Raw genomic sequence first — 24,443 nt, 5'->3', positions numbered from 1 at the left:
ATATACAGATGATGAAAGGGCTGAGAGAAAAATCAGAGAATCATCACCTTTACAATTGCCACAAACAACATAAAATACCTTGGAGTAACACTAACTAAACAACTGAAAGACCTGTATCAAAAGAACTTTGAGTCTTTAAAGAAAGAATCTAAAGAAGCCCTCAGAAAAGGGATCTCCCATGGCCTTGGATAGGTAGGATCAATGTAGTAAAAATGTCAATCCTGCCAAAAGCAGTCTACAGATTCAATGCAATCCCAATTAAAATACCAGCACAATACTTCACATACCTTGAAAGAATGATAATCAATGTTGTATGGAAAAACAATCGACCCAGGATAGGCAAAAAAGCTCACTCAACAAAGCAACATCTGGAGGCATCAGCATCACTGACCTCAAGCTGTATTATAGAGCTGGAGTCCAGAAAAAAGTTTGGTATTGGCACAAAAATACTCAAATAGACCAATGGAAGCAAACTGAACAACCTGATATTAACCCATACATGTATGAACATCTCATCTTTGACAAAGAAGCTAAAAATATTAAATGGAAAAAGAAAGCATCTTTGACAAATGGTACTGGCATAACTGGATATTGGCCTGTAGAAGAATGCGGATAGATCCATGTCATCACCATGCACAAAACTTAAGTCCAAATGGATCAAAGACTTCAACATAAATTCAGCCACACTGAACGTTTTAGAAGAGAAAATGGGTAGTACCCTTGAACAAATTGGTACAGGAGACAACTTTCTGAACATAACACCAGTAGCAGAGACAGTGAGATCAACAATTAATAAGTGGGACCTCCTGATACTGAGAAGCTTCTTTAAGGCAAAGGGCACAGTCAGCAAGACAAAAAGGCAGCCCACAGAATGGGAAAAATATTCACTAACTCTGACAGAAGGCTGATCTCCAAAATTTACAAAAAATTCAAGAAGCAAGTCTCCAAAACACCAAAGGATCCAATTAAAATTGGGCTATAGAACTAAATCAAGAATTCTCAATAGAGGAGTCTAAAATGGCTGAGAGGCACCTCAGAAAGTACTCAACATTATTAGCCATCCGGGAAATGCAAATCAAACCAACTCTGAGATACCATCTTACTCTTGTCAGAATGGCTAAAATCAAAAACCCCAATGACAGGTTATGCTGGAGAGGTTGTGGCGAAAGGGGAACACTCCTCCATTGCTGGTGGGAGTGTCAACTTGTACAGCCACTTTGGAAATCGGTATGGAGATTCCTCAGAAAAATGGGAATAAACCTACCACAAGATCCAGCAACTCCACTCTTAGGCATATATCCAAAATATGCCCATTCTTATAACAAGGATGTCTGTTCCACTATGTTCATATCAGCATTATTTGTAATAGCCAGAACATGGAAGCAACCTAGATGCCCCTCAACTGAAGAGTGGATACAGAAAATGTGGTACACTTACACAATGGAGTGCTATTCAGCAGAAAAAAAAGGTTGGAATTCTGAAATTTTCAGACAAATGGATGGCACTAGAATTCTGACTGAGTTAACCCAATCACAAAAGAGAAACATGGCATATACTCTCTCATATATGGATATTAGACATAGAACTGGGGGGTGGTAGCCTACAATCCCATTGCCAGAGAGTCTGGAAAACAGAACTTTCATTTAGTGGTTGATGGAAACAGAGGCAGACTCCCACAGCTAATCACTGAGCTGAACTCAAGAAATCCACTGGCAGAGAGGGAAGAATGATGACCAATGGAGTTAAGATTGTCCTGGTTTAACCCACAGAAACAGCTGACCTGACAAGGGTTAGCTCTTAAATACCAGACTGATGCCTGGGAATCCAGCATGGGATTATTCAAGACCCCCTGAATGTGGGTGTCAGTGAGGAGGCCTAGGTAATCTATTGAGCCTTGGGTTGTAGATCATTATTTATCCCGGGTACACAAATGAACGTTGGGCTCCCATCCAACAATGAGAGCTGCAATCTAGCTTTGGAGCTTTAGGGGAGGTTCTAGGCCCTGCCCTGGATGAAATAACAGACTATGGACACCCTCATGGAGGGCCTCACCCTCCCTGGGGAAATGAGGTGATATTGGGGGTGTTGGTGGGAGGGCAGGGGAGGAGGGGAGGGAAAGGAAGAGGGACCTGGAATTGATATGTGAAGCAACCTTGTTTCTAATTTAAATTTAAATTTAAAAATAAAAAATATAAAAAAATTCTATTACTTGGTCATAATAATGTTCGTAGCAAAACCGTTGCCCTTTTTTCCAATTTAACTATTTTCTTAAATGTGAAAGCATGGCAATAAAATACATAAGGCTATTTCTAAGGTTTAGAACTCTGTTGTGTAATCTGGGTGGTCATGGTTCATTACTTTAGTCCCAGCACTTCGGAAGCAGGGAGTCTCTACGAATTCCATGCCACCTTATTCTACAGAGAAATTTTCAGGACAGCCAGGGCTATGTAGAGAAACCCTATTTTGAAAACTGAAAGAAATGAGTGGTATTTACCTATTGATCTCTCACTGAATGTATAATACATGAATAAAGGTTTGTACACACAATGGCAGCATCTCATCCCTGCTGATGTCTAATCAACAGATTTCAAAAATCAAGGACAATATTATCCTTCATAGCATTGAAACTTTCGTGCAACTGACAAAGAATGTAAAAAAAATATTTAGAAGACAAAAGATTAGATTATTCATTTGGTTTTGATAAATAGTATTTTCATTCTTATTAGATATTTTCTTTTATTCTAAAAAATCTCAGTCCTGGATTGAGTGATCTGCAACAGCTTTCATTTCAATTATACCATTCGACTCATCCCATTCTCATTCTGGATTTCTGATATGATATTTCTGTTCACTAGGATTCCCAAACCGAGATTTATTTTATTAGAGTAATATTTATATATAAATATGGGTTTAGCATAATTTAATTGTATTTTACTAAAGTCTAATTATCCAAATTCTACTTCTACATATACAATTGTTTTAATTATGTTGAAAATGGAATGTAAGTGTAGCTCCTGAAAAAGCCTGTGTTGACTAAGAATAACATTGTTGCACCCATATGGTGAAATGCTAAATTATAAACAATATATTTAGTAGATAAACCTGAAACATTATCACTGAATAGATGTCTGTTTGTGGGTCCAGAGGGTGGGGGAGCTTTAGGATGAGGATTGGGATTTCAGAGGCAATACTGGATTCATACAAACTCATGGGCAGTCTAGCACAACGAATTCTTTAGACATCTGTTCATCTTCACTTTGTTGAATCAGATATTGCCTGTAGAGTTTTCTTACTCTCCATGTAAGTAAAATCTGGAACCTGACTATATCTTCTTCCGTCCTTTACATTATATTTTATTATTCTTCTTGTTATGTTTCTAAATTCCCAATTTGTTTTTTAAACAGGGCATGTTTCCCTATTTTAGAAATAAAAAAAATCTTGCTAATATCTTTGTCACCTTGAGGATTCTTTTAGCAAATTGGTCCCTGACCTTTAAACATGGTGCTTTTCAAAAAAGGGATGGGGATACTTGAAAAACTTCCAAGCCATTTTTTCTTTTAGAGTAGAATTTGTACAGATGATGGACATCAGAAATATAATATTTGAATATTTGAGGAGCTCCTACACACTCTCTAGGCCCTAGGTCATCAGCAATGAAGTATAATGGACCCAGAGATCCTGCCTAGTTCACTAAATGTCTAAGGGGATATAAACGAGATGCCCATTAGTATCCTCAAGATGATACTATCCTTTACACCAGATTAAGATAGTTCCACCTCATTTATTATTTTTGTTCATTTTCTTGTAATATTGGTAAAATGATTTTCATTTGAAATTTATATAAGTTTCAACATGGATACAGTATGAAAAGTGAATATTAAAAGTAATTATGTTAGGATATCCATCACCATACTCATTGTGATTGTACATATGCATATGTATGTGTTTTTTTGTCACAGGATCTTATTTAATATATAAGGATGGGACAGGTTTCTGTTAGGAAGACAAACAGATACAGTTCAAAAGGTACAGAAAAAATATTATTGTTTTCTATGCTCCATGTTCAGTAAAAATAAACAACTGTATTCAAGAAATTGTCATTTCATTTCTTTTGTTTTGTTTTGAGACAAGGTTTCTCTGTGTAGCTATATATTCTAGGCTTGCCTGAAACTCACAGAAATCTGACAGCCTCTGCCTCCTGAGTACTGGAATTAAAAGTGTGTGTCACCACCACCTGGCATGAATTGTAATTTCTTTATCGCTGCATTTTCCTAATTTCTGAGTCTCACACTACTTTGAAGAATCCCAATGCTGTACATTTGTAAAAGACATGAAAATGAAGCAACAATATCAATGCACACTTGAGCAATCATGTAAAATTTTTAAATGGGATTTTAAGGTCTCATATATGAGCTTGATTTGAAAAGTTAAATGGATGGAATATAGCAGAATTAGGGAAGAGATTATTGTTGGATTTTTCCTGTGAATAATATGAAATGCCCTTTCTCATCACTTTTGATTACATGTAGTACAAAGTCTATTTTTGTAAGTATATCTTCTCCTGCTTCCTTTTTAGGTCCATTTGCTTGGAAAGTCTTTTCCAAACCCTTTGCTCTGAGGAAATGTCTGTTTGAAGTTGATGTGTGTTTTGTGTATGCAGCAGAAGGATAGATCCTGTTTTCCTATCTATTCTGCAAGCCTGTGTCCTTTTTATTTGTGAGTTTAGTCCATTGATATTAATGGCCTGTTCATTTTTGGTGGTGGTGGTATGTGTATTTTCATACTTAAGGATTTGCTGGTGTGGGACTATTTATTGGTAATACCAGGAAGAGACCTGTCTCATTGACATAAAAGTCTCTTATTAAAACATTTTAAATGCCATATTCTAGAGATCTCTGAAGAGTCTGAAGATGACCCATCTATCTAAAATACATCTCCGTTTGACCATGAAAACATTAGCTAATGTGACTATAAGTTTGGCTGTAGTATTTGGCTAATTACTAACCTCCATTTTCTGATGCTTCAACAATAAAGAGCACACTTATTGAAAGTAAAAATAAGTATTTATTGTAGAAATTACTCACAAGAGAGAAACAAGTAACACAAATGAGTCGAGTAGTTTTCCGCCGACCAACTGGAAGCCAGAAAGTCAGAAAATAGAGCTAGACTTCCGCTGTTCAGTCTTTTATACCTTCCTCTGTAATGCACCTAGCCATGCGCAAAATTGGGCCTGGCTAGTGATGTGGTTCACCGCCTATTCGGTACACGTCTTTATTCATGCCTTAAGTGGGTGTGGTTAATGGTGCGGTAAACTGCCCCTTTATTACCTCATCTGTATGCGGCTCTAATAAGTCACATGGTTAATGGCAGAACAGTGTTTCCTGATATAATTCCCCTTTTAGTCTAAAAAGGATATTTAAACTTAAAACAACTAACTTGTGTCAATGAACAAAATGTATCAAACATCTATCCCATCCAAATCTAAATTTATCTGAAAGAAACACCCAAGTCTGAACACCTCTTTCCAAACCCAACTCTAAAATAATTGAAAACTAACACTAACAGGTGTAAACTATCCTATAATATCAATAGTAGGGAGAGAGGGTGTGGAATTCTCAAATCTACTTCCTGCTGAGATGGGACAATGACAATCTCATGGTGACCTGTGAGAAGAAAAATGTTAGTATAACAAAATCTTCAGTAGATCAGACAGTCACTGTATGGCAGGAGATGATTGATTGACGTTCCTGACTGGAGTTCTAGTGTTAATTGATGCTCTCCTCTAAAGCTCTGGCCAGATTGTAGAAGGTGTGCTGTTTCAGTTCCTTGGTCTGGAGTTGTGTCGAGTGATGTAGTTCCAAACCAGTTTCAGGATGGTGCTTGTCAGGTAGAGTAGATGATGTGGGGCAGTGAAGATGCATCCAGTCGAATCAGGTGGAGACAAGGAAGAGGATCACATTCTCTTTATGAAGCAGTTGAAGATTGCTGTCAAGAAATCTCTTGTTCTCTGGAAAACTCAAACATTAATGTTAACAATGAAATATTTTAACTTTTATATGTATGCATACTGGAAGAGGTAACAATAGGGAAGATGGTAAACATAAAGGAAATTAGGGTTTTCAGAAAAAGAAATCCACCGATAACAGTCCCTAATTTTATTTTCTTCTGTTTTATATCAATGGCTCTTTGATATAATTCAGAAATTCTGAATTTTATTTAAATAATATGCTTGAATTTAGAGTAGGAGAGCCAATCCAACTCCAAAGCCAGCCTCAGTAAAATGAATGGGGACTGAAGTATATGAAGAAACAAAGATAAAAGGGTACCCTAAAAAACAATATAGAGAGATTTAGACTTTGATACTACACAGTGAGTTATTGTTTCTTTGATGGCTCTCAGGGTAGCTCATTGTCAATTCAGGTAGCATTCAATGTCAGCCTTTTCCACACCTCCTGCAGAGACCAGGAAGTTGAGGCCTTCTGTTTGACACATTCCTGGTAGAAGCATTATTCCTACAGTTCCTACTCAGATGTCCCATTTTACACAATTAAAACATCTAAAGTTTTGATGTCTTTTGAAACTTCTAGAGATTGCTTCCCCAACCCAATTTGGTATCTCCTCTTGGGTAGGCCATATTTCATCCTGATTCCTCCTAAATCCTTTAGAAATGGCTTCTCCTATCCAGGTTCCTGCCTCTGGATTGTCATACTCAACATTAGTTGTATATAAGACCCATTCCTCCAGTGGTGCTGATCTTACCTTTAATGGCCACAGTATCTGTTTGTAATGTGGGTTTGCATTCTCATAAGCCAACGATTCTGTAAGAAGTCGCCTAATATTAGGATCAGTTATTTGTAAATCTACTGCTCTGGATAACCTTTGTAAGAATTCAGAGAATCTATCTCTCAGACCCTGTATCACTTTTGAATATGATTCAACTCTTTCCCCTGGTTCACGAAACTTATCCAAAGCATTTAGTGCTGCTGTTTTGCATAAATCAAATGTACGCTCATCATAACCAGCTTGGACCTGCGGGTCAGAAAATTGCTTCTCCCCCATAATCTTACTTTCAGAAGCATCAAAGCCATCCTTCAAACCTTGAAGTTCAAGGGCCTTGGCTTCCTGTCTCCACAAAGCTTTCCATTGCATTTGGGAAGACTGGTCCAACACTGCAGATATTAAATCATTCCAATCTGAGGGAGTTATCTTATTGGTCGTAACCCATGTACTTAGTAAGTGTTTTACATAAGGGCTGTGGACCCCAAAAATAATTATCGCTTGCTTAATGGATTTCATTTCTTTCATGGGAATAGGTTCCCATTTCTGTGTAGTGGAACCAGATTGGTTCCTCCGTGATAATGGCCTTTCTACTGCAGTTACTGGAAAGGCCACCTTAGGATGTCTAGTAGCCGTATTTTGTGTATTTCCTAGTAGCCTAGCATCTGTTGACTCAACATCTGATATTTCAGAGGATGTATCTTCTAAAGATTGAAATTTTGCAACCATGTCATCCTTTAGGTCTCGGATTTCCTGCATTAAAAATTGTTCCAATTCCTTGGACTGTTCATTGAGGTCTTCTATTTCCTCCACTAAAAATTGTCCCAAGTCCTCGGATTGTTCATTAAGGTCTTGGATTGTTTTAAATCTTTGGACTGTTCAGCTAAACGAGATTCCAAGCTTTTCATACCTAATTTGTATTCCAAATTTCTCCGAACAATTTTGAGATAATGATCACCATAGATGATTCCGGGTCAGAGATACTGCTCAGAACAAATTCAAGGTAGCAAGCTAAAATGATCAAGCTTCTCAGACTATTGTAATTAGGACTCTAGACAAGTCCTGCACCTTCTCATTATGCTTATACTGGACAAAAATACACAGAAAAGGGCAGGCCCTGCTCTAAATGACTTGACAGATTTTGATTATGCCTCTTGGAAGGCCTCACATTCCCTGGGCAGTGGATAGGGAGTGGGACAGAGGGTTAAGTTGTGGGTAGGAGGGGGTTATGGGAGGGTGGGATTTAGAGGAAACTGGGATTGTTAAGGACAATAAGATTTTCTGTAATTTAAATAAAAATTATGAAAAAAGGGAAAAAAGATGCAGCATCTCTTCTACTATAAGAATTGACTAGAAATGATATCAGTAGATTTAAGAAATGAATAATGTTCCCACATAAAAAATAAAATACAGTATGGCAGTTAATTCAAATTTTTCTTCTCAGGTTCCTCTAAATTTGCCATTACAACCAGACAGCAGAAGTAAATTCAAAAATAAGACAACTACATTCCCAAGAGGTGGGGTTGATGGTTTCTGATAACTCATTGGGTTATGAATATTTGTTTAGGGGAATTGGCTACAAAAGTTTTTCGTTATAGTCAGGAAGAAAGTTAAACAAAGATTATTACATTCAAGGTTTTTGTTTTGAAAGAAGAAATCAATAGAGACATAATAGGACAAATTATATAGATTACTGAATCTACTGTGAAAAGAAAAAATGGAAGATATAGATATGATAAGATGAAAAAGTAGATTAATGTGTCTACATTTAAAAAGAAACTACCAGTTTTGAATAGTTTACATTGGATTGGACTATTGTACATTACATTCCAATATTGTATGTTGATATGAACTTGAGATTAATGTGTTAAAACATACTGTACATGTATTTCTCTTCTTATTCAAAGTATTGTACCTATACATTAATTTATCAATATAATGCAAATTTCCAGTCCCTGAAGTTATTATTATCAATGGAAGGTCACAGATGGACTTCGGGAGCCCATTCTCTAAGGAGGCATACTATTGCATCCCAGATATGGAAAGGAGGGCCTGGGCTCTCCCCCAATGAAGTGATGGATTTGATGATGCACTGGAGGGTCACATTGTCCCTGGAGAGTGGACAGCTGGTGGGTTGTGTGGTCAGTGAGAAGCATGAGGGGACAGGAGGGCAAGGTAGTTGGGGGTATATTTATAAATAAGTATATCTACAATAAAAAATATAAAAGAAAATGGAGGTTAGTAAATAGTAAAAAACTACAGCCAAACTTATAGTCACATTTGCTTATGTCCACAAGGTCAAACATAGATGTTTTTTAGATAGATGGGTCATCTTCAATCACTTCAGATATCTACAGAATATGGCATTTAAAATGGTTTAATAATATAGACTTTTATGGTAATGAGGCTTATCTCCTCCTGGTGGAACTAACTTAATCTGGAGTATAGGATATTATCATCTTGAGGATACTAATGGGCATTTCTTTTATATCCCCTTAGACAGTCAGTGTACTAGGCAAGATATCTGGGTCCCTTATGCCTCAAAGCTGATGAGCTAGGGTCCAGAGAGTGAGTAGGGGCTCCTCCGATATTCAAACATGATATTTCTGATGCCCATCATCTTTACCAAATTCTACTCTAAAAGAAAAAAATTGGCCTGGAAGTTTTTCAAGTATCTCTATCCTTTTTTTGAAAAGCACCATATTTAAGTTCAGGAACCCATTTGCAAAAAGAATCCTCAATGTGACAAAAATTTTAGCAAGATTTTTTTTATTTCTAAAATAGGGAAACATGCCCTGTTTAAAAAAAATTGTGAATGTAGAAACTTAAAAAGAAAACTGATAAAATACAATGTAAAGGGGGCAAGAAGATATAATAAAGTTTCAGATTTTACTTACAGGGAGAGTAAGAAACCTTTGCAAGGATTATCTGATTCAACAAATTGAAGGTGAACACTTGTCTGAAGGACTCATTGTGCTAGAATGCCCATGAATATGCTAGGTATCCAATATTACCTCTGAAATCCCAATTCTCATCAGGAACTTCCCCCCAGGCTCTGGTCCCACATACAGACATCTATTTAGTGATAATGTTTCAGGCTTATCTACTAACTATACTGTTTATTATTTAGCATTTCAGCATATGGGAGCAACAATGTTATGGTTAGTCAATACAGGTTTTTCCAGTAGCTACAGTTACATTCCATTTTCAACGTAATTAAAACAAATGTAAATGTAGAAGCAGAAGTTGAATAATTAGACTTCAGTAAAATACTATGAAATTATGGTAAAGCTACATTTATACTGCAAAATTAGTGAACAGAAATATCATATCAGAAATCCAGAATGAGAATGGGATGAGTGGCTTGGTATAACTGAAATGAAAGCTCTTGCAGATCTCTCAATCCAGGATTGTGATTTTTGGAATAATGAAAATAACTTATAAAGAATGAAAATACTATTTATCAAAAACAAATTAATAAAACTAATTTTTTGCCTTCTAAACATATTTTGTTTACATTCTTTGTCAGTTGCAACACAGTTTCAATGTTATGAAGGTTAATATTCTTGTTTTCTGAAATCTGTTAAGAAGACATTAGCAGGGATTAGATACTTCCCATGTGTATGACCTTTATTCAGTTACTATACATTCAGTGAAAGATCAATAGGTAAATACCACTCATTTCTTTCAGTTTTCAAAACAGGGTTTCTCTACATAGCCCTGGCTGTACTGAAACTTTCTCTGTAGAATAAGTGCCATGGAATTCACAGAGATACTCCAGCTACCAAGTGTTGGGATTAAATACATGAACCACGACCACCCAGATTACATAACAGAGTTCTAAACCTTAGAAATAGCCTTATGTATTTTATTGCCATACTTTCACTTTAAAGAAAATAGTTAAGTGGGAAAAAGAATGCAACAGTTTTGCCACGAGTATTATTATGACCGAATAATAGAATTTCTTTTTCATTCACATTCCCAAAAATTGTTTGAACATAAAATATTATAGTATGATGATGATTATCATACATCACTTCAGTATAACACAGAGCCGCATCAGTTCTCCCCCGAGTCCTATGAAGATGGTGCTATTGTTTCACTATGCAATGGTATTGGACCAGACTGAAAAAACTGAAGTTTTCTTATTTAAAGATAAAGCTCTACTACTTTCCAGTCGTCTCCCAGGAAACCTTTCTAGTCCACAGCTTCCTCATTGTACTCTTCACTTCTGCATTTCTCAGAGTGTAAATCAGAGGGTTCAGCATGGGAGTGACAATGGTGTAAAACACAGACACCATCTTATCCTCCGAGAAGGTAGTGTCTGGTCGCATATACATGAAAGTACAGGGACCGAAGAAGAGGATGACCACAGCAATGTGGGAACCACAGGTGGAGAGAGCTTTGCGCCTGCCTTCTGCTGACTGTTTTCTCAGAGACACCAGAATAACTGTATATGAGATGAGTAAGATAACAAAACTTCCGAGTGCAATTGTACCACTGTTGGCTGTCACAACAACACCAACAATGTAGGTGTCTGTGCAGGCAAGTTTCAGTACAGGGTGTATATCACAGAAATAGTGATCAATCTCATTAGGCCCACAAAAGGGGAGCTGTACCACCAGAGCCACTTGGATAATGGAGTGGAAGAACCCACCCACCCATGTTCCCAGCAGCATCTTGTTGCATCTCTCTCGGTCCATGATGGTCATGTAGTGGAGAGGCTTACAGATGGCCACATATCAATCATAGGCCATGACAGTAAGGATGAAGATCTCAGTGCAACCAAGGAAATGAGCCGCAAAGAGTTGTGACATGCACCCCACATAGGAGATGGTTTTTTTCCTCACTAACAGGTCAACAATCATCTTGGGTGCTGTGACTGAGGAGTAGCAAATGTCCACAAAAGAGAGAAAGTTGAGGAAAAAATACATGGGTGACTTGAAAAGATTTCCAATGCAAACTGTGAGCATGATGAGGAGGTTGCCAAACACTATGACCAGGTAAAAGAAGGAAAACAACACAAAACATACTTCTTCAACATCTGGGTTCTGAGAAAGTCCCCAGAAAATGAATTCAGTGACATTGTTTGCTCCTTGTGTGGAATATGTTCTTGAGGCCATACTCCCAAGAGGACATTACATTACCTGAAGGAGAAGTGAAAAAAAACCAACATACATTTCTATTTTATAACAAATGAAGAATTATGGTGGCTAGAGGTAGAAGGTGAGCACTAATGCCATCAGGCTTTATTTTAATGCATCTGGTCTGATTATCTTGCCTCAGTGTTATATTCCTGTGTTCTTTTCAATTCAGATGACAAGTGAAGTCTAAAGAAATAAGGCTATTTTTCCAGTCTCCTATGACTCCTAAATCCTCCCTCCTCTGCATTTTAAAGTTTGTACATCAGTTGCAAAATGTACTTGAATCTTATTTTGTAAAAGATTTCTATTAAATTTTAAACAGACTACTGTCTGAAGTATCAGTAAATGTTTGCTCTATTTCTTATACAGAAATGAGAATTTTTTGTCAGATTTTATATGCTTCACACTGCCCTGCCTAAGTACATTTGTTGAGAAATCACAAGTATTATAGCTGCCATGACTTCTGCAGGCTTCCCTTCCCCTGAAATCTGAATCATCTTGAAGTGAAGTTATGGCCTCTCATCTGGCTTTATGAGTTCAATATAAATATGTGGTGTTACAGAAAGAAACATATATTAGACATATTTGATTCTGACATGATTCCACTGTAAGTCAGATGAATCATTTAACTTTATGAGACTTCCCTTACTTCATTTGTGATATAATAAAGTATTAAATCATTATTATTTGTCATAAAAGGTCACTTCTACAATGAAAGTAAACCACTCCCTAAGCATAAAAGCACCACAAAACCCTGAAGGTAAGAATATTCATCACTGTGTTAATAATAAATAATAGAAGAATCTTATGTAGAGTAAGCCAGATCTGCCTGCTTGATAAAGATAGAAGCAAATTTCTAGGTAAATTCTTCAGCTGCCAATGGGTGCAACCCAGGATTTTTCCTCAGTTTCTTTGACATGAAACTTAACTACCTATATGAATCAAAGAGAAAAACAAAATCAAAAACAAAAGAGGAAGTGCTAGGTACTTTAACATCATCTTTTCTTCATGCATCCTCAAATTTCCTGCTTCTTGTTAGGTACACCATACCACCCTATGTGGATGACTTTGAATTCAGTGTTTCTGAAAGAGGTTATCATTCAATTGGGATAGAAATATTCTAAGGACAGGACCGAGGTTTATTTGATTAGAACTATGTTTGGCAGTAGAATCACAGACACTCTAATGTGCATCACTGATATGGAAAAGCACGTTTGGATACATTTGGATTAGTAGAGGTTTCAAGATAATTTCTCAAATCGATGCATGGGCATAAGTGATTCCTTGTTGGTGAGCTCTCCTTTGAGAAATGCATCTTTCAATGTCCACTGTGTTTAATTTTTGACCACAGAATCCTGCAATTTCAGGTATTTTTTTGCAGAAAAAAAGGGAAACCATGAGCTTCGGCAAAGCCCTGCATGCTGTGTTATTGTCAGGATTTGTTCAAAAGTTGTACAAATGTCATTAGGTATCTGTCTTCTTTTGTATATTACAGATCAATGGGGGAAATGTACTAAAGATCAGTGGTAGTCTAATCACATTTTGAATCAAACTTAATACTATGGTTTTTACGAAATATTATCTTTTGGTATCTTACTGTATTCAGAAATACAAATTATACAGCAAAAATTAACACCTATCAGAGAATATAAGAGCAATTGTTACTGTGTTTCCTGAATTGTTTATCTAGAAATATAGACATACATGCGATTGATACTTGTCTAAAGCACTGAGGACTAGAGGAAACACTCTTTCTCTAAGAAAACCTGCATTAAAAGCCTCCTTCTACTTTTCTCAGCACTTCAGATTTGATGTTCTTTCCAATGACTAGCATTTTCTTATTCCCCTTTATGACTCACTGTCTCTAAGCTACATACATACACATATGCCACTCTCTTACCATTGATTTTATAATCTTACACTTCCTTTTCTTAAAAAAACAGGGCTTTTAAATTTTATTATAAATGCAAAAACTTGACAGCCCATCCCTACCACAATTATTTTTTTCTTAGATTGAGAAGGACAAATCCTGCTGATATTTTCCAAACATGTAAAAACTCACATATCTTACCATCTTCTTAGATAATATAGTAATCCTAAGTAATTATAATAATTTGTACCAGAGAATCCTTGGTCTCCTCCACACAGGGGGACAGAAATCAATCTTCCTTGTTCCAGGTCTTCTCTTTTACTGAAATGGCCTGGTTGTTGTGCCTTTGGAAATAAATTCTCCTTCTTCAACTTCTTATGTAGTCTGATTCAGGTGAGGAAGAAAAACAGTAGTGACCTTAGGGAGAATGTATTCCCAGAGTCTTCCTTCATGGTCAAAATAAAATTATGGATCACAAATGAACTTTAAACTCCAGTGTCTATTGAATTTAAAGCTAAATAACTATTTTAAATTTAAAGGTTCATGAATTCTCAGGTCATAGCCATTATCCAGAAAAAATAGCAAACAGAAGTAATATTATCACTATAACTTTATTTTAGTCAATGCACATATATGCACTAAATAATATGTTAATTATATTACCCAATATATCTCATTGTTTAGGTTTGAATTCTCTACTTCTAACAAACTGAAAAACTATATATAAAGAAAAATAAGTAGAGAAGTAGTCACTCTGAAAGTACTTGACCAAACATGGTAGAAGACACCTTTAATTCTAACACTCAACAAGCAGTGACATAGGGTTCTCTATGAGTTCAAGGCCAACTTGGTGTAAATAAAGTGTTCCATCCCAGCAACACATACAACGTAAGAACCTGACTCTGATTTGTAAAACAACAAGCAAAAGAAGGAAGACTGGGAATGGGAGATAGATTTGGAGATTATCTGGTCTTCCGTAAACCAATTCACTGGAAATCTTATAAGTATATGTACCTGCAGACAGCTGAGCATAGCATCCAACGGTACTCAAGCTCCATTAAAAAGTCAGAGACATAAAATAAAACTAAAGATAATAAAAATTAAATATAAAAATAAAGTATTCCAGGTTTTGTCAGAGTTCTTGTGCCCCTCCATGACACCATAATTATCACTTTGATTCTTATGGAGAAAATCTATGCAACATGTGGTGACTAGAAAAGAGACATAGTTTCTGGAATAAAAAATGATATGATTTTATGTGTCTATATTATTCATGGAGCGTAATGTTTTGGAAATTTACCATGCAATTGCATTGTTGGGGACTTTTTCTTATTTAGTACTGAGAGATATTCTACTCTTTAGTCTTTCACTTGAGGACATTTGCATATTTTTATTACCAGTTTATAGCCTTTATAAAGAATATGTCTGTGAACATTCGTATGCAATTCATGCACACATATATTTTCAAATCTATAGCATAGGAATCTAGAACTATAACATAAATAAAAATAGAATTATATCATTTGCAGGAACATGGCTGAAGCTAATTATCATTGTAACCATTTTAACCAGACACAGAATGATAAATGTTAGGTTTTTTATATTTTTCTCAAAGGAGACTATCTCTCTATCTATCTATCTATCTATCTATCTATCTATCTATCTATCTACCTAACTATCCTTCTTTCTTTCTTTCTCCTTTCTATCTATCTCCATATATATGCACACACATATGTACATGCCTATATAAGTATATATTTGCCCATCAATAAAATACATGGACCAGAAGAGGACATAAGTCTCTAAAGGCAGCAGATAAAAAGGAACAACATAGAGTTATAGAAGGACATCATTGTCATCAGACACTGATTATTCTGTGCATAAACAGTTTGTTTATCTGTGTATGTGTGAAATAGACAAAAAAGGGAGGTAAGGCAGAGGGGCTGGAGAAATGATAATGGAGGAATTAACGCGATCAAGTTACAATGATATATAACTAATTACATATACACAAGTGTGCACATATGAATGTGCTAATGAAGAACATATATAATTATAATTATATACATATATATGTGTGTGTGGAGTAGGCAGGCCACAGCAGGAGAGTGAAGGTCAATGTCCAGCTTGTAGGAGCAGGCTCTCTGAATGCTTGTGTCCTAGGAATCACAGATCTTCAGACTTTAGAGCAACCCTCAATCCCACTATGTTATATACTAGCTAAAAATTAATTAATTTACTGTGATTCTGCTGTAATTTTCCCTCCCTCCTCTTCTCCCTGTTTCTCCCGCTACTCACTTTGTTCCCAAACTGTGAAACCACTCCTTGTCACTCCCTTTTCAGAAAGGAGACAGATTCCCTATGGGTATAGGAAAGGCATATTAAGTTGTAATAAGACTATGAATTTGCCTTTTATTAAGGATGAGGAGGGCAACCCAGGATGAAGAATAGGAAGCCAAAAGCAAATAAAAGAATTGGAGAAAGACTCTATTTCTACTGCTAGGAGTCCCACTAGAGGACCAAGCTACGTAATTGTAAAATACATGGAGTGTGCCTAGATCAGTTCCACGCAGGCTCCTTTTTATCATTTCAGTTTGGATATGCCCATAAGAGTCCAGATTAGTTGATTCTGTGACCTTTATTTTTGTGTCCTTGATCCCTCTGCCTCTAACAATTCTTCCTCCTCCTTTTCTGAAGGATTGCCCAATGCTCAGACTGATGTTTTCCTGTCGGTGTTCATCTGCTTCTGTCTATTGCTGGATGCAGCCTCTCTGATTACAATTAGGCTAGGTCTTTGTCTATGAGTATACCAGAATATCATTAGGCATCACTATATAGACATTTTTGCTCCAGTTGTGTTTGGTCCTATCCCAGGTCAATGAGTCATCCATCCTATGTGTCTCACTACTGCAGGCAATGTCAGAGGTAGGCTCACTCCTGGTGTTGGATTTAGGATAGACCAGTCAGTGGTTGGCCAATCCCTCGATTTCTAGGTGAATCTTAACACAACAGGTTCCATAGGGTGGACAGTGTAGATCAAATGTTGTGTGGCTGGATTGATGTCCCAATCCTGCCACTTGAAGTGCTGCCTGGTCATAGGAGATTGTCAGGTTAGGCTGTGTATTCACTATTGCTAGGATTCTTAGTTGGGGTCATCCTTGTAAATTCCTGGGAGTTTCCCTTGCACTATGTTTTTTCCTTGACCTTGAAATGCCCCCTCTTTCCAGTAGTCTCTCTCAGTATTCTCTCTGTTTTCTTCCTCCTTCCTGATCACTCACGTTTTCATCCACATCTGCCCACAGTGCACTCACAAAATCTCAACTTCCCCTTCCCAGCAAGAGCCAGGCATTCACCTTTACTCCTCCTTCTTACCTAATCTCTCAGTATTTGTGGGTTGTAGCATGATTATCCGGTATTGTACAGTTAATATTCAGTTATGAGTAAATACATATCATATTTGTCTTTGTGGGTCTGCATAACCTCACTCATGATGATTATTTTCTAGTTTCATTCACTAGACTTCAAATTTCATGATGTAGTTGTTTTTAACAGCTACATAATGCTCCATTGTGTAAATGTACTATATTTTCTTTATCTATTCTTCAACTGAGATCACCTAGGCTGTTTCCTGGTCCTGGTTATTACAAGTAAAGCGGCTATGAACATAGTTGAGCAAGTGTTCTTGTGGTATGATGGAGCACCCTTTGTTTATTTGCCTCATAGTGGTATAGCTGTGTCCTGTGGTAGATTTAGTTTCTGTTTTCTGAGAACCTGACATAAAGCCTCAGCTAAGAAAAGGCTTTTTGGGGGTTTTATTTTAACTGCACACTGACTTTATAAGCAAATCTCCTAATATGTCAGTAAACAATGACTTCAAATTTGGCATCATTAGTCCTTGCACTGTTTGTAATCCTCCCTTATAATGCCTTTCATTTCTACAGGATCTAAGGAAGTAGTATTTACCTAATCATGTATTTAATATTTTCATCCTTTATCAAAAATAAGTCTCTTTATTACAAGTGTTTGTTATTTATGTGTCTGCTTGTGTGAGCACATACAGTTTCCAGAGTGTGCAAACTGAGGTGACTGGACATCTTTGGAAATTGCATGTCTCCTTCCACTGTTTGGGTTCAGGACATCATGCTTGGTGGTTGGTGCTTTTACCCATTGAGACTTCACATCAATCCCAAAATCTGAACTTTACATTCTGTGCATTTGAGTATGTGAGTCCACTGCTGTTGTGAAATTTTAGCTTCCTTTAGTAGTGACTTCCTCCTCTTACTAGAAGCCTTTATACAAATGTTTGCCTTTGACTTGTTTCAGAATTGATTTATTTTTTAAATATTATAAGCAATCATTTATGTTGCATAGAAGCCATTATTTGATAAGATTTCCCAGTAGTGATTATCTGGGTGTTAATCTTGTTAACACAAATATACGAGTTATTCTGGGGATGTACTTTTGTTCTGTTTTTCATTATCTCCATTGCACATGTGGCTGTTTCCACAGTTCTCTGATTTATTGTCCCCCCACAGAATTGTTAACAATGTTTGTATTTACTAATATATACCACAACTAATTCGTTTAATCCTAGACATGCTAAATGTTTTACAACTGAGTAAATCTCTTATTGCAGTCATCCTAGCATTTTTTCTGAAGTGTCTTATCATTTTAAATTCATTTTAATTATTATAAATTATATTTTAAATTAGTGGTATATATATCAGCTCTAAAAGGAGTACTACTAAAAATTCTGGAAAAATGGATGGAGAAAATTATAGTGTGGATTTATATCACAAGTTAGTATCCATTAGTGTGGCTGGATTTATGTTGAGATCTTTGATCCATTTGGACTTAAGTTTTTTCCATGGCTATAGACATGGATCTATCCGCATTCTTCTATATGCCAGCATCCGGTTATGCCAGCACCATTTGTTGAAGATGCTTTCTTTTTTCCATTGTATAGTTTTAGCTTCTTGGTCAAAGATGTTCATACATATGTGTGTTAATATCAGGGTTTTCAATTTGATATCATTGGAGTACCTGTCTATTTTTTGCCAATACCAAGCTGTTTCCAAGACTATAGTTCTATAATAGAGCTTGAAGTCATGGATGGTGATGCATCTGGACATTGCCTTGTTGAACAGGGTTGTTTTGGCTATCCTGGTTCTTTTGTCTTTCCATATAAAATTGATTATTGTTCTTTCAAGGTCTGTGAAGAAGTGTGATGGTATTTTAATGGAGATTGCATTGAATCTGTAGATTGCTTTTGGCAGGATTGCCATTTTTACTACATTGATCCTACCTATCCAAGAGCATGGGTGATCTTTCCTTTTTCTGAGGGCTTCTTTACTTTCTTTTTTTTAAGTCTCAAAGTACTTGTCATACAGGTCTCTCACTCGGTTAGCATTACCCCAAGGTATTTTATGTTGTTTGTGGCCATTGTAAAGAGTGATGTTTCTCTGATTTTCTTGAGTTGATCTTATATCCTGCCATTTTGCTGAAGGTGTTAATCAGCTGTAAGTGTTTCCTGGTACAGTTATTTGGGTCGTTTTTTTAAACTACCATATCATCTGCAAATAGTGAAAGCTTGACCTATTCTTTTCCAATTTGAATCCCCTTGATGTCCTTTTGTTGTCATATGGCTCTGCCTAGAACTTCAAGTACAATATTGAAAAGGAAGGGAAAGAGTGGACAGCCTTGTCTTGTTACTGATTTTAGCGGAATCTCGTTGAGTTACTGTCCATTTAGTTTAATGTTGGTTGTTGTTTTGCCGCATATGGCTTTTATCATGTTCAGTTATGTTCCTGTCATCGAAATTCTCTCCAAGTATTTTATCATGAAGATGTGTTCCATTTTCTCAAAGGCTTTTTCTGCATCTAGTGAGATAATAATGTGATTTTTTGTTTCTCAGCTTTTTTATATGTTGGATTACATTGATGGATTTTTGTATGTTGAACCATCTCTGCATCCCTGGGATGAAACATGCTTGATTGTGGTGAATGATTGTTTTGATGTGTTCTTAGATCTGATTTGGTAGTATTTTATTGAGTATTTTTGCATCAATGTTCTTGAGGGATATTGGGCTGAAATTCTCTTTCTTAGTTGTGTCTTTGTGTAGCTTGTGGATCAAGGTTATTGAACCTTCAGAGAAAGAGTTTGGCAAAGACCCTTCTGCTCCTATTGCAAGGAATACTTTGAGAAGAATTGGTTTAAGCTGTTCTTTGAATTTCTGGTAGAATTCTGCACTGAAGGCATCTGGACCTGGCCTTTTTAGGTTGGGAGACTTTTGATGACTGCTTCTATTTCCATAGGGGTTAAAGTTCTATTTAAATTGCTTATCTGCTCTTGATTTAATTTTGGCAAGTGGTAACTATCCAAGAAGTCATCCATTTCCTTTAAATTTTTCAATTTTGTGGAGTACAGGTTTTCAAAGGTGGCCTGATGTTTCTCTGAATTTCCTCAGAGTGCATTGTTATGTCCCCCTTTTCATTTCTGATTATGTTAATTTGCATGTTCACACTCTGCTGTTTGGTAAGTTTGGACAAATGTTTTTCTATCTTGCTGATTTTGACAAAGAACCAAGTGTTCGTTGCATTGATTCTTTGTATTGTTTTCCTAGTTTCTACTTTATTGATTTCAGCCCTCAATTTGATTATTTCCTGGCATCTACTCCTCCGGAGGGAGTTTGCTTCCCTTGTGTTCTAGAGCTTTCAGCTGTGCTCTAATTCTCTAGTATAACTATTCTCCAGTTTTTTCATGTGGGCACGTAGTGTTATGAACTTCCCCCATAGGACTGCTTTCAAAGTGTCCCATATGTTTCGGTATGTTGTGTCTTCATTCTCATCGAATTATAGGATGTCTGTAATTTTTTTATTTCTTCTTTGACCCAGTTATTATGCAGTTGTGAATTATTCAATTTCCATGGTTTTGTACGGCATCTGCAATTTGTGTTGTTGAATTCTAATTTTAACGCATGGTCGTCTGATAAGATGCATGGAGTTATTCCAATATTTTTGTAGTTGCTGAGGTTTGATATGTTGCCAAATATGTGGTCGATTTTTGAGAAGGTTCCATGTGGTGGTGAAAAAAAGGTATATTCTTTTTTATGTAGATGGAATGTTCTATAGATGTCTGTTCATCACAATTGGGTCATACTTCTATTAGACCCTTTGGTTTGTTGAGTTTCTGTCTGGTATTCCTGTCTTGTGGTGAGAGTGGGGTGTTGAAATCTCCCACTGTAAGTGTGTGAGGCTTTATATGTGATTTAACTTTAGTAATGTTTCTTTTAAGAACGTAGATGTCTTTGTATTTGTGGCATAGATGTTCAGAATTGAAACTTCATCTTGGTGGATTTTGTCTGTGATGAGTATGCAATGACCTCCTTCATCTCTTTTGATTGATTTTATTTTAAACTCTAATTTGTTAGATATTAGGATTTCTACCAGTGCTTGTTTCTTGGGTCCATTTGATTGGAAAATCTTTTCCCAACCTTTAACTCTCAGGTAATGTCTGTCTTTGAGGGTGAGGTGTGTTTCTTTTATGCAGCAGAAAGATGGGTTCTATCTTCAAATCCACTCTGTTAGCCTGTGTCTTTTTATGGGTGAGTTAATGCCATAAACATTTAGGTATATTAATGACCATTGATTGCTCATTCTTTGATTTGGAATGGTTGTTGGTGGTGGTATTATGTGTGGAATTTTACCCCTTTTTTCTTTTGGTTGTTGGTAAATGGGGATTATCTAATGCCTATGTTTTTCTGGTTGTAGTTAACTTCCTTGTGTTGGAGTTGTTCCAGAACTTTCAGAAGGGCTGGGTTAGTGGATACGTATTGCTTGAATCTAGATTTATCATGCAATATATTGTTTTCTCCATATATAGTGATTGAGAGCTTTGCCAGGTTTAGTAGTCTGGGCTGGTATCCATGGTCTGTTAGTGTTGTTAGAATATCTATCCAGAACATTCTGGCTTTCAGAGTTTCCATGGAGAAGTCAGGTATAATTCTGATAGGTTTGCCTTCATATGTTACTTGGCATTTTTCCTTAGCTGCTCTTAATATTCTTTCTTTATTCTGTATATTTGGGGTCTTGATTATTATGTGGCGAGGGGACTTTTTTGTGAGCCACTCTATTTTATGTTCTGTAAACTTCTTGTAGCATCATTGGTATGTCTTTCTTTAGGTTGGGAAAGTTTTCTTCTATGATTTGTTGGATATGTTTTCTGCCCCTTTGAGGTAGTTTTCAGTTAGGTCCAACAAATCCTTAACACAAAGCATCCAGGAAATATGAGACACCATGAAAGAGCAAACCTAAGAATAATAGGTATAGAAGAAGGTGAATAAAACCACCTCAAAGGGACCAGTAATCTTTTAAGTTTTTCATATTTTGGAGGATTCCATAATACCTCTAAAATGGGATCCAAATTTAATGCAAGGGTCCTTTATATTTTTCATGGCTTGAAGACAATTTTATGCATTTTTAAAATATCTGTATTTTGACTACAACCTACCACAAAATGACATGTGGAATTTTCATTCTTGGAATCATGTCTGAAGAGAGATTTTAAAGTGCTTTGTGTTTGGATTTCCACATTTCATATGATCTACCTGTGTCATAAATATTAACTATATACTTGTCAGTATTTGCCAACAAACTTCTATTTATAAACCAAAAAGTTACTACAGTGTTAAAGTCTTATTGAAATTTTTAAATAATACTACCAGGAAGGTCTAGTAGAGGAAAAATAGAGGATGACAGCAAAGAAAGACATGCTACCTTAATAGAGTAAGCCATTATGGGTGTACCAGGAAATCTGGCACTAGGGAAATGTCCAGGATGATCTCACCTAAGAATCTAAGCAATAGTGGAGAGGCTGCCTGAAATACCCTTCCCCTATAAAGGGATTGATGACTACATTAAATGCCACCATAGAACCTTTATCTAATAGGTGATAGAAGCAGAAGCACAGATTTGCAGCTAAATACTGAGCAGAACTCCTTGAATCCAGTTCTAGAGAGGGAGAAATGATGAACAAAGGGGTCAAGACCATGCTAGGGAAACCCAACAAAACATGTGACTTAAGGAAGTGGGAACTCTTGGAAGCCAGAATGACACCTGGGGAACCAGCATAAGACTGAACAAGGTCCAGTAAACGTGGGTGTCAGTTGGGGGAGGGTTGCAGCCTATGGGGCATCTGACAGTGGAAGTAGTATTTATCTGTACTTCATGAATGGGCTTTGAAAGTCCATTCCGTGTGGAGGGATACTCTCTCAGCCAACATACATGCGGGAGAGCCTAGGTCCTGTCCCAAACTATGTGGCAGACTTTGATGATCACTCATGAAGGCCTCACCCTCCCTGAGCAATGCATGAGGGTTGCAATTGAGGCTGGGAGAAAAGTGGGAAGATAGGAGGGACAGGGAACTGGGATTGGTATGTAAAATGAGATTGTTTTAAATTTAAATAAAATTAATTAAAAACTTACTTTAAGCAAATTTTTTCCTTTTTTTAATCAAAAATATTTTTCATTTTATATACAAACCCAGTTACATCTCCTTCCCCTTCTCCCACTTCCTATCACCCAAATCCCCACCCCTCATCCACTGCTCATGGGGTAATGCCTTCCTTGGGGAGTCAATAACATCTGGCACAACAAGTTAAGGAAGAAATAAGCCCCTCCCCACTGTGTCAAAACTAAGCAAGTAGCCCACTATAGGGAACAGGTTCCTAAAAGCCAGTTCAAGCCACTGTAATAAGTCCTGGTGCCACTGCCTGGGGTTCCCCCAAGAGATCAAGTAACATAATTGTCACCCACATTCAGAGGGTCTTGTTCAGTACCATGAATGTTTCCCAGCTGTCAGTTCATAGTCCATGAGCTCTCCCTAGCTCAGATCAGCTGTCTCTGTGGTTTTCCCCATCATGGTTTTGTACCTCTTTGTCCATGTTCTAATAATGCCCCATATCCACCCAGATCTTTTCTACCCACACCCACCCAACTGCATGCCATTTTTCCTCATTTTTCAAAGCAAAATGCCAGACAAACAACAACAAAATTTAAAGGACACAAAAAGCACATCTCCGTCTCTCCATCCCCTTTCTCTTTCTCTCTTATACACAAATACACACAAACACTTGAAAGCCATAATATACTGACAAAAGACCCTTGAGACAAAAGATGCTATTACAAAACTTTTTAATGCTGCTGTGTTGTATTACCCAGTGCCTTAGACTCTATGGTATTACATTCTGAAATGGACTTTGGGATTCCCTTTCCAAGTTTACACTGGTGCCAGTCCAATGGAGACCTTTATTTTTGCTTTAATATTGCTTAATACCACGTCTGTCATTTTTATTAGACATATGTGTACATTTGAGATGTGGTTTGTAAACTACAGAGTGAAAATATTTTTACATTACTGTGGGAAAAGGGTAATTATTAATTCATGAGAAAAATTTTTATGTAATCCATAGTCATTTCTAATTTGTGCAGACACAAGAAAATAAGGGTTTTCCACAGTAGCCCTGCCTAAGCATTCAGTTTTGCATTAAAATGAGCATTTTGAATAAAGACTTCTAGCATTGTCTAGTCAGTTCATATAGAATCTTCCTAATTTCCAGACATCCCTCTTCCCTCTGAGGCATGGGCATTGCCCTG

The 24,443-nt window shown here is 36.7% G+C and overlaps 1 pseudogene; it reads right to left on the bottom strand.

Moving 5' to 3' along the window:
* Positions 1-10,943: 10,943 nt before the first annotated feature.
* LOC121140199 lies at positions 10,944-11,900 on the bottom strand (annotated as a pseudogene).
* Positions 11,901-24,443: the final 12,543 nt, after the last annotated feature.

This window comes from Mesocricetus auratus, unplaced genomic scaffold (genome assembly GCF_017639785.1).
Source record: "Mesocricetus auratus isolate SY011 unplaced genomic scaffold, BCM_Maur_2.0 Super-Scaffold_100004, whole genome shotgun sequence".
NCBI classification, from domain to species: Eukaryota; Metazoa; Chordata; class Mammalia; order Rodentia; family Cricetidae; genus Mesocricetus; species Mesocricetus auratus.
The sequence above is the reverse complement of the archived record's forward strand: the minus strand, read 5'-3'. Positions and strand labels throughout refer to the sequence as shown.